General features: G+C 40.7%; 1 pseudogene; it reads right to left on the bottom strand.

The window, feature by feature from the left end:
- Positions 1-684: 684 nt before the first annotated feature.
- On the bottom strand, positions 685-802 carry LOC126096085 (5S ribosomal RNA; annotated as a pseudogene).
- Between the last annotated feature and the right edge of the window lie 10,044 nt (positions 803-10,846).

Below are 10,846 nucleotides of genomic sequence, written 5' to 3'. Positions count from 1 at the left end.
CTGTAAAATATCTGGGAGTATGCGTGCGGAACGATTTGAAGTGGAACGATCATATAAAATTAATTGTTGGTAAGGCGGGTACCAGGTTGAGATTCATTGGGAGAGTCCTTAGAAAATGTAGTCCATCAACAAAGGAGGTGGCTTACAAAACACTCGTTCGACCTATACTTGAGTATTGCTCATCAGTGTGGGATCCGTACCAGATCGGATTGACGGAGGAGATAGAGAAGATCCAAAGAAGAGCGGCGCGTTTCGTCACAGGGTTATTTGGCAACCGTGATAGCGTTACGGAGATGTTTAGCAAACTCAAGTGGCAGACTCTGCAAGAGAGGTGCTCAGCATCGCGTTGTAGCTTGCTCGTCAGGTTTCGAGAGGGTGCGTTTCTGGATGAGGTATCGAATATATTGCTTCCCCCTACTTATAGCTCCCGAGGAGATCACGAATGTAAAATTAGACAGATTAGAGCGCGCACGGAGGCTTTCAGACACTCGTTCTTCCTGCGAACCATACGCGACTGGAACAGGAAGGGGAGGTAATGACAGTGGCACGTAAAGTGCCCTCCGCCACACACCGTTGGGTGGCTTGCGGAGTATAAATGTAGATGTAGATGTACGAGACCGAAACCGCTACTTCACAATCAAGTAGCTCCTCAGTTTGCCTCACAAAGGCTGAGTGCATCCCGCTTGCCAACAGCTCTCGTCAGACCGGATGGTCACCCATCCAAGTGCTAGCCCAGCCCGACAGTCCTTAACTTCGGTGATCTGACGGGAACCGGTGGTACTACCGCGGCAAGGCCATTGGCTTATTTATAAACAGGGTCACAATTATTCAGCTATATGGAAAAAAACGTAAATTAGATATAACCTACGGCCTGCACACACTTTATTCAACATGTAAACGTCACTACAGATATTTGGATATGATATGCTCGATATGGCTGCCATCATTGGCGATGATGTAGCGCACACGAATAGGGAAATTCTGCATGACTCGCTGAAGTGTCGGAACATCGATTCTGTCGATGACCTCCTAAATGGCTGTTTTCAGTTCGGCAATTGTTTTGGGGTAATTGCTGTAAACCTTGCGTTTAATATAGCCCCTCACCATACAGTCGCCCGTTGAGTGTGAAGAGACTTCTCGATCGCGAAAAGCGGATTCTCAGTCCCCCAAATGCGTCAATTTTGCTTATTGACGAATACATCCAAATGAAAGTAGGCTTTGTCGCTAAACCAACCCATGCTTCCGCATACTAAGCAACCTTCTTCGTGGATGGGCTACATTTCCTGAGGATTCTTCCAAATAATTTCAGTCTGGCTTCTGTTGCACCTGCCAGTAATTTTATGTGGTCTCTCTACTTTAAACTGTTCCGTATTCATAATCCTACATACGTCTGTTTTAAGGGTGTGACTGTTTCCAGTGATTGTTCTGCAATCGTGTAACCAAACAACAAAGAGTTTTTCTGTTCATATATGAGCAGTACGTTACATTTGTTTGTGTTGATGGTCACTTGCCAATCCATACACCAAGCGTCTTCCTGCATTTCGCTACTATTTTCTAGCGTTGCGATTTCTTTGTATCCAATAGCTTCGTCCGCGGAAAGCCTCATGGTACTGCCGACGTTATCCACTAGGTTATTTACGTGTGTTGTGAAAATTAATGGTCCTGTAACATTCCCTTCAACTGGAACAGAAGTTACTTTTACGTTTGAAGAATTCTGTCCGTTGTGTATCACATGCTGTGTTCTGTTTGACAGAAACTGTTCTATCAAATCACACAGCAGATCTGATATTCTGTAGGTTCGTATTTTGTTGATTAGGAGACAGTGCAAAACTGTGTAATTGTAGGTTTAATTTATCAAGACGACGTAGGTAGATCAGTGATTAGAGATAGGTTATGGATATATGAAACAGCTGACACCATACGGTTATAGAAAGAATACGGCAGGTTTAACATGAAGAAATAGTTGCGAGAGACCTTTGTACATGATGGACGCTGCATTTTGTTGATTGCTTTTTAAGTGCAAAACTAAATTTTTTAGCAATGTTACTTTAAAAGTAATTCAATTGAGTTTGCACGGCGATGTCTTGTTGTGCGAATTAGACCAGGGAGCACCATTTCACGTCCAGAACGAAACTGCAATCAAAGCAGTAGCTGAAAAATCGTAGCCCTTCACCAGAAACGCGAAGTAGATTTCATCCGTTATAAGAGTCTTGGCCAGTATACTCTGGGATACAATGAAAATTGTTCTTATTGATTGCTTTGCAAAGGATGAAAACAGTTTGGAATAACTGGGAAATACGATACATCTGGATGAAAAATATATGATATAAGGTCTGAATTGTAAAATTCTGTCAAGACGACAACCTAACCACAAAGGTACTTCGATTAGAAGAAAACTGAGTTATTTGAAGTGAGACGCTCTCTCTCCCACGCCCCTCCATACAGTTAACTTATCTAATGAAATCAGTGGCTGCAAAAAGTTTTGATTCTACTGAAGAAAAAGATGGGTACTGTATTCTGCGATTATTCCAAAATTGCTCTTCAGAATAAGACTGTAATCTTGGATAAATTACATTTAGGTAGAAGGCTACTGTGTCGAAAAATAAAAATATTTTCATAGTAACGCACATAATTTTCCATTTTCAGCACGAGACATTGTTACTTTGTCCTTGTGATCTGCTACAACTCAGTCAAAATCAGAGCAAAGACGGCAAGAATACAATTTCTGATACGAATACTGATGCAGATCGCAGACTAAATTTGTCAGGAAGTTTCAAAACAACGCGAACAGCGCTACGGAATGAAAGACTCATTTTCATAATCAGCTCACTTTGAGACAAAGTGTCGTCTTTGCAGCAGTGATAGAAATTGCAGGCGTATTTCACTGTCACGATCAGCCCGAAATATGTCTGGAAGAATACACTGATGGAGCCACCATTCCCTGATAAGTTAGGCTCCTCTTACAGAGTAGGAACGTTTCTCATTGAAGATCCTGTTACTGAACAATGTAAGTGACCCTCATAGCGTGCGGATGGAAGAACAAGAAGTGACTGACTGCAAAGTACGATAACAAGTAACTGGTGGACTGAGGTACATTTTTAAATTTGTGAATAGAAGTATTCAACTTTCTTCGCTCACGTTTACGTTTAATAAAAATGTTTAGCTTCCAGAATTGTTTGTTGTTCACCTTCGCTAAAGGAGACCTCCTGTAGTTAAAGTGACTGATAGTCATTGCATTTTATTTAAAGTGTCAGATCTTTGATTATTTATCTTCTTTATTTATGGTACTGGAACAAAATCAAAAACAGGTTCCTGGAAGATGGATCATTAGCAGTGTCTGGATAGCTCTCCCTATGTGTGATTAATTTGGCGCTGAAAGTTTGCAACTTGTGACTTGAATTATGTAGTAAATAGCGATCCCGAAGACTCTTAGTATAATACTGTATCATAACCTAGCCAGTCGAATAAGCCACCATCATTTGCGGAGAAAAATTATAGGTAATGAACCCTTATAGAAGACCTGGTGGATCAGAGTTGCCTGACTGTGCCTAATTAGCATGCCCTGTTATTCTGGGACATTATACAGTGGCATGCTCTCAAATACTCTCTGGTTTATCTTTCCCGCTGTCAAAGTCGAACTGTGTGAACAGTGCACTGTTCCATAAGTCAAATGTTACACAGGACCAATTTATTTAGCAGTAAGGGAGATATCAGATACCACAAAATGATGCTATTAAACTACAAGTTTGAGAATATGGAGGTTAACATGAGGTGAATCAATTTTTCTTCTTTTTCTTACAAAAGTGTTTATTGTGGGCAAACTACTCAACGTCGTATTACTTTCTGACATAGCCATACAAACGTTTAACGTGCCTGCATTCCCACAGGAAAGTCAGTTACCCCGTCATGAAAAGGACGCACTGCACATCAAAACATATTTAAGCAAATGAAACAATAATTTATTTCGGAGAGGATTCTCCAAACATACCACTTCATAGAGCTTATCTAAATAAGGAACAGACCTGCAGGAGTTCTACCGCAACCGACAGCTGGAAAAGCGGGCGCTAGCAAACAGCAGATAACCAGTAGGGTGTAATCATACGAGAGCGTAGTCACGTCGCACTTTGAAAAATCTGAAAGCAGCAAAACTGAGGCACCAGCGTCGCAAATGCTGCTAAATTTACCGCAAAACCGAATATAATGCAAGTTACAGAAAAAAACAGCAACAAAGATACTACAAGCAAATGAACAAGACAAAATTTTTGCACTCCTGAAGGATCTGCTCTAAGGTATCTCAGACCTGGGAGGACCATCACATCCTGACGGAAACAGAGCTGAAGTACCTGCATTAATAATGCAAATGGCTTTACACTAACAAAAAACAATGTATTAGTACTTTATCACTGAAAACGAAGAACATTTACGAGTAGTATTCCTAACTGAAATATCTATGAGAAACGGCAACCCTAAATGTAAATAAGAAGCAGTGGCGTAGCGTGAGGGGAGACTTTGAGACTTAGTCTCCCCTATATTCGTGCTTAAAAAAGATGCAACAGTAATTCATAACAAAAATATTAACAACTTTCTACTAAGAGCACTAAATGTGCGAAGACATCAGTTTTGTAGCCCACCCTGAATATTGGTGTATTTGCCTGCTTGAGACTCTGCCTCCCTTCCTTTACCTGGCTGTGTGCGCCTGCGCCCCCTCCACTTCCCCTCTCCCACGAAGGCCGGTGCGCTGCACTTGCTAGCAGGTGTCGAGACTAGTCTATGCCGCTTCTATGCTGGCTTTTTAACACGGAAGTGAACAGTCGCGCGATTTGTGTTCACAGTCATTCTTGAGTGATTTTAGTGCATATTTGCGTTGTGTCGCCAACATGAGTCAGCCAGCAACTGAACACCTTATAGAACTTTTATTACAAACGCCTTTTTCTACATTAATGCACGAAAAAAAGTGCGAATTGAAGAACAAACGACCTCCTGTAGTTTTAAGTGAAGCCAAACAAAAACGCACTTTTCAGACAGCCTGGTACGAAAACTATGCTTGTCTGACTGCGAATGCAGTTCATAACAGATTTTATTGTTATACATATCTTCTGTTTGGTGGTGAAAAGGAATGATGCAATGAGGGCATTTTTACAATAAAGAAATTTGACAGGAAAGCTCAAAAGAATCAAATATCAAAACGTCACCTGCAGAACAAAGAATCATTTCAGTTATTAGGCAAAAGTAGAATTGAGCACGCCCTTTCTGAAGCCGCTCGTCTGACAGCAATAAAATACAACAAACAAGTTGCATCCAGCAGGAGAGTATTGACTCGTCTTATTCGGGCAATAATATTTCTTTGTAAAGAAGAACTAGCCTTTCGCGGTCATCGAGAAGACAAATCCTCGAGCAACAAATGTAACTATCTGGAATTGTTGGATTTACTAGCTCAAGGAGAGCAGGTAATCCGAGACCATCTATCATCATCTTCAACCTTCAAAGGAACTTCTTCAGATATACAGAATTATGTAATAGAAATGACAACTCTCGCAGTTAATGAGAAAATAAAATCTGAAATTCAGAACTGCAATTTCATTTCGATTCAGTCTGATGAAACATTAGACGTGTCATGCAAGAGTCAAATGAGTGTAATATTCAGGTGCTGTATTGCAGACAAAATTGGGGAAAGATTCGTTGGATTTTACTATGTTTCTGGAGATAAAACTGCTGAAGGTTTGTCAAACATTATTCATGCAGTATCGAAAGAATGGAATGTGGAAGGAAAAGTGGTTAGTCAAACATATGATGGCGCTTCAGCAATGGCGGGCAGAGAAAGATGACTACGGTACAATTGGTAAAGCAGTTCTATCACTATGCGCAGTTTATTCTTTGTTACGCACACCAACTGAATTTGGTACTGTTACATGCCTCCAAACTCATACGACATGTACGCGTGTTTGTAAGTTATCTTACTGCATTTCATTCGTTTTTCAGCAAATCATCAAAACGGACTGTATTGCTAATTGAGAAAGGATTTAAACTGCCATATGCAAGCAACACTCGCTGGAACTTTCGTTCCAGGGCAGTTTCAGCAACATTTAGTCATTTCTCAGGGCTATATAGTGTTTTTAATTATCTGTTTGATGATACAGACTCTCAGTGGGACCCAGAATCTTTGAGCTGTGCTGTGGGAATGAAACGACGGATGGATGATCCTACGTTTGTCTACTTGCTTCGCTTCTACCGAGGGTGCTTTGTTTATGTTGATCATCTCTTTAATGTTCTTCAGTCAAAATCTGTCAGTATAACTGCTTGCACGACGAAATAAGAACTGTTTTGAGAAACTTACGACAATTAAGAACGGAAACATTCGTTGATGAATGCATTAAATGCAGCTTGTGTTTGAATGGCAACTTATCATTCTGACAGTCAAAAAGACATCTCTCAGGGCACTAACTTACTGAGACACTGCATTTGCAAATTGTTCAGATGGAAAGAAGGTTTCAAGACATTCCCCAAATTCAGTTTGTTGAACTTTTGAACGAAAAGTGTTTCCCGAACTATCAAAAAGAATTCCCAAAGTTGAAACTGCTTTAATTATTAGAACAGTACCCTTTTTTCAAACAAGAACAACTTGAAAACGAACTGTGTAACATATACACTGATGAGAAAAAACATCTCCAAGAATCCTCTTAAGGTACATTGTCAACAATGCTTTAGACTCCGTTTATGAAGAAACAACTAAGTTCCTGCGTTTTGTTTTGACCCTACCCGCAACTACAGCAAGCAGTGAACGAATCATAAGTACTCTTAAACGAGTGAAAAAGTATTTAAGGAATTCAATGTCCAACATCCGGTAGTCGTGATTGGGCACGTTAGCAATAGAAAAGACACTGTTTGGAGAGCTATCCAGTGATCAGATCTTTGTAGACCGAGTTATAGACTTACTCGTGGAAAGAAAAGACAGACGCATTGCACCTGTGTACAAGAAAATATAAGTGCTTTTTCTCTTGCTGCTGGAGTTCTATAAATTTGTCATCATTTCTTGAAACAGTTAGTTATTATTATTATTATTATTATTATTATTATTATTATTAGTGGCGGTGGTAGTGGTAGTAGTAGTAGTAGTAGTAGTAGTAGTTGTTGTTTTATTTGATGCATTTTGTTTCATTTGTTTAAATTATTGTTTATTATACTATTTTGTCTCCCTGTAATAACTGCAGAGTCTCCCCAACCTTTACAACCACGCTACGCCACTGATAAGAAGTAGGGTGTTCTCGTCGCGGTGTAGGAAAAAACATCCACAGTCTGACAAAAAAAGTGAAGCACCAGAAAGGGGAGGAGGAAACGGAATGAAACTTCATGGGTTGAGAGGATATGTGATGTTACTTCAGTGGCTTCAAAACTGAGTCATATTTACAAAGAACTTGGCAGTACGAGTCCACTTATCGGTATAACGTTGCATCCACTTTGGACTGGATGCACGAACTGATTTGGTTGGGAAGGACATCATAAAACCATTGGATCATTTAGTAATCGCGAAAGCGTTACGTAGATGATAGATAAACTCCAGTGGAAGACTCTGCAGGAGAGACGCTCAGTAGCTCGGCACGGGCTTCTGTTGAAGTTGGGAAAATTCACAAACTGGCGACAGTTTACATGGTTCTTATACAATTACATTAATCCTACAGAAGATGTGTCCAAATTCCAGAACATCAATGGCAACATGCACAAATTTCGGTTCCACGTGAAGAAAGCGGACAGAAACCCATCATGACAATAATACGTAGAGATTAGTCACAAAAACGTTCTCACCACTTATCCAAAAACTAAAAGTAGTTGCCTAGCAACGGCATTAAGAAGTCGCTATAGAAGTTGGCTGCTCTACTTACTTGGGGACCATTTTCTTTCTCCTTTTTCCTGCTCTTTATCCCGTATCTTCACGGGATCGGCATGTTAACATGGAAGACACAATGTTAGTAGCGTAGAGCGCAATTCGGCACATACCTGCAACTTTGCTGGTACACTGCTTTAGACCGGAACAGAAAAATGAAACAAAAATGATGGACTAGCTTCGCCTGAGCATGTTGTTTCAAAGATTTGTATCGTTCGATCTGAATATTTAATGTATGAACTATTTAAGTATGAATTTCAATAAGTTTTCTAATTTTTCTCCCGAGATGTTGACTTACTTTTGAAACGAAGAACCCATTTTGAGATTTAGGATGGAACCTGCGACCATAGAAGGCATATGATCAGCAAGAGCACAAGATATTGATTTCTATATAGATTAGTATAGTCGAAGAAAGGGAAAATACGAGTGCATAGTTGTCATGCCCCAGATTTAGACTCGGATTATGTTTAGATAAGTGAACATACGTTCATTATATATATAGCGCACACCAGGACAGAGGTGTTCGGAAAATCTTATTCTTGGAACAAAACACACGCAATCTTCTTCGTTTTAATGAACAATATATAATCGAAAATAGTATAAAAAGCAAGAGAAGCAAAGTGACTGACGTAACATACCGGTAGTAACTCAATTCCTCCAAATGATCAGTTGTTTCCTATTAACACGAATGACACAAATTTTCTCTTTCCCATCGTCAATCAACTGAAATCAAAAATGGTTCAAATGGCTCTGAGCACTATGGGACTTAAAATCTGAGGTCATCAGTCCCCTTGAACTACTTAAACCTAACTAACCTAAGGACATCACACACATCCATGCCCGAGGCAGGATTCGAACCTGCGACCGTAGCGGTCGCGCGGTTCCAGATCAACTGAAATCATAGAGAAACTGAGTCCAACAAGTAAAATTTTCTGCTGAATATGGGAGTGTGTCTCTGGGGTGACGGTGGGAAAGAGGTGACATCTCAGAGTAGTTTCAAGCGGTATTAATGTACATATCACTTGCTAACTGCGAAATGTACCGTGATGATAACACAGCCCTACATCTGCATCAATACACCCGCAAACCACTTGGAGGTGTGTGGCAGAGGGTACTTTCGGTACCACTAACTGGTCCCACTGTCCCTGATTCATTCGCAGATGATGAGTGGGAACAAATATTATTGGTAAACCTCTGTATTAGTTCTAATTTCTCCGTATTTCTCGTTGCGGTCTTTTCGCGAGATGTATGTGGGAAGAAGTAAAACGTTGTACGACTCCTCGCGGAACGTACTCTCTGGGAATTTCGATAATAAACCTCTCCGTGAGTGTCTGCCACTGGAGTTCGTTGAGTATCTCTGCAACTTTCTCGCGCCGACTAAACTATCCCTTTAGAAAGCGCGCCGCTGTTCATTTGCTCTGCTTTATCTATTCTCTCAGTCCCACCTGGTAAGGGCCCCAGAATTACGAGCTATTTTCAACAATCGGTCGAACAAGCGCTTTGTAAGCCAGTATTTAGTGGATGATTTACATTTCCTTCAGATTCTTCATACGAATCTCACCAGGGAAGTACTTGGGCTCGAACAAACATAAATACACCAAAATCGTGTGAGAAATAATGTAAAGGTCTCTTATTGCACTAGTGATACTCCTGCATCTGCAAAACTCTGCAGTCGTCCGTTAGAGGCCTCTGCGTATGCCATGCCGCATTGCACACTGACCTGCCGGTACGCCAGTCGGGACCAGTAGGGACGGTGCAGTGTGCCTCTGAAGTTGCGTTTTGTGACATTATTTGTGTACTGAAGGCGTCAGATGGCTCGGCGATTGGTAATCAATCCTGCTAATGTATTGCGATTGGTTGAGATGTAGTTACGAAGAACCCTTCTTCGTCAAGATGGTACAGGTGTAGAAGACGAATCATTCGCATTTGTTTTTTGGTATCTATTATAGTGCAGAAATATGAGCATAAGTTAGAAACAGATACTGTTGTAACACTAACACATAATGATGATGATAGGGATGATAATGACGAACAACTCATTGAAAACGGTAGTGCTACGGCAAGTGGCGATGGAAGCAGTGACAGTGAATACCAACCGTCTCCCAAGAAGAAGGTTAAAGTTGCAAGTATCATCACGGCGTTTTTGATGACAACACACTGGAGAACATGTACGATGATTATTACGTAAGAGGTTTCGACACATACGACAAGCTTCTGAAAAGATACCCTAAACTGAAGTCTAAAAGCAATATTAAAAACATACTGGATTACGTGGCAAAGAAAAGAGCAGGAAATACAGTTTTCAAAGGAAATCGTACACTGCTGTTCAAGACCATCAAAGAGCGTGTAACGGCGAAATTCGATGAAGCGCGAGACTGCGGTTCCGCCGTTCATTATTGGCATTTACAACATTGGGCATTGGACGTAGCCAGAAATCTCGGGTGTACAAACTTTACAGCTTCACTAGGATTTATTACTAATTTGAAAAAGGAGTTTTGGATAACATCACGCCGTATCACTGTGCTCCAAGCACGAAAAGATAAGGATGACGAAGAAGAGCTGATTGAAAGAGCTCAAACGTTTGTTGCTGACGTCAATGAGCATATCACGAGAGAAAACATCGATATTAGTTCTGTATGGAACTGTGATCAGAGTCAGTTCAACTATGAACTTTCTTGTGACAGAACACTATCCATGAAAGAGGAGAGAAACACTGTCGCGATGTTGCAATCAGTTAACTGTGCAACACATAGTTACACGATCGATGTTGCTATATCAATGGACGGACGATTGGCAGACAAACTCTATACTTGCTTCCAAGAATCCAGTGGAAAGTTTGGACCCCGCGTGTCAAGCGAAATAGAAACTCGGTGCCCTCCAAATGTCGTCGTCGATGCAAGTGTGAGTGGGAAGATGACGAAACATCTGAAGACGTTTTTTCTGTCAGTTTTGAATCCACATTTGTCG

The sequence above is a fragment of the Schistocerca cancellata genome, chromosome 8, assembly GCF_023864275.1.
Source record: "Schistocerca cancellata isolate TAMUIC-IGC-003103 chromosome 8, iqSchCanc2.1, whole genome shotgun sequence".
Classification (NCBI taxonomy): domain Eukaryota; kingdom Metazoa; phylum Arthropoda; class Insecta; order Orthoptera; family Acrididae; genus Schistocerca; species Schistocerca cancellata.
Note: the sequence above shows the minus strand (reverse complement) of the source record. Positions and strands in the feature narration are given on the sequence as shown.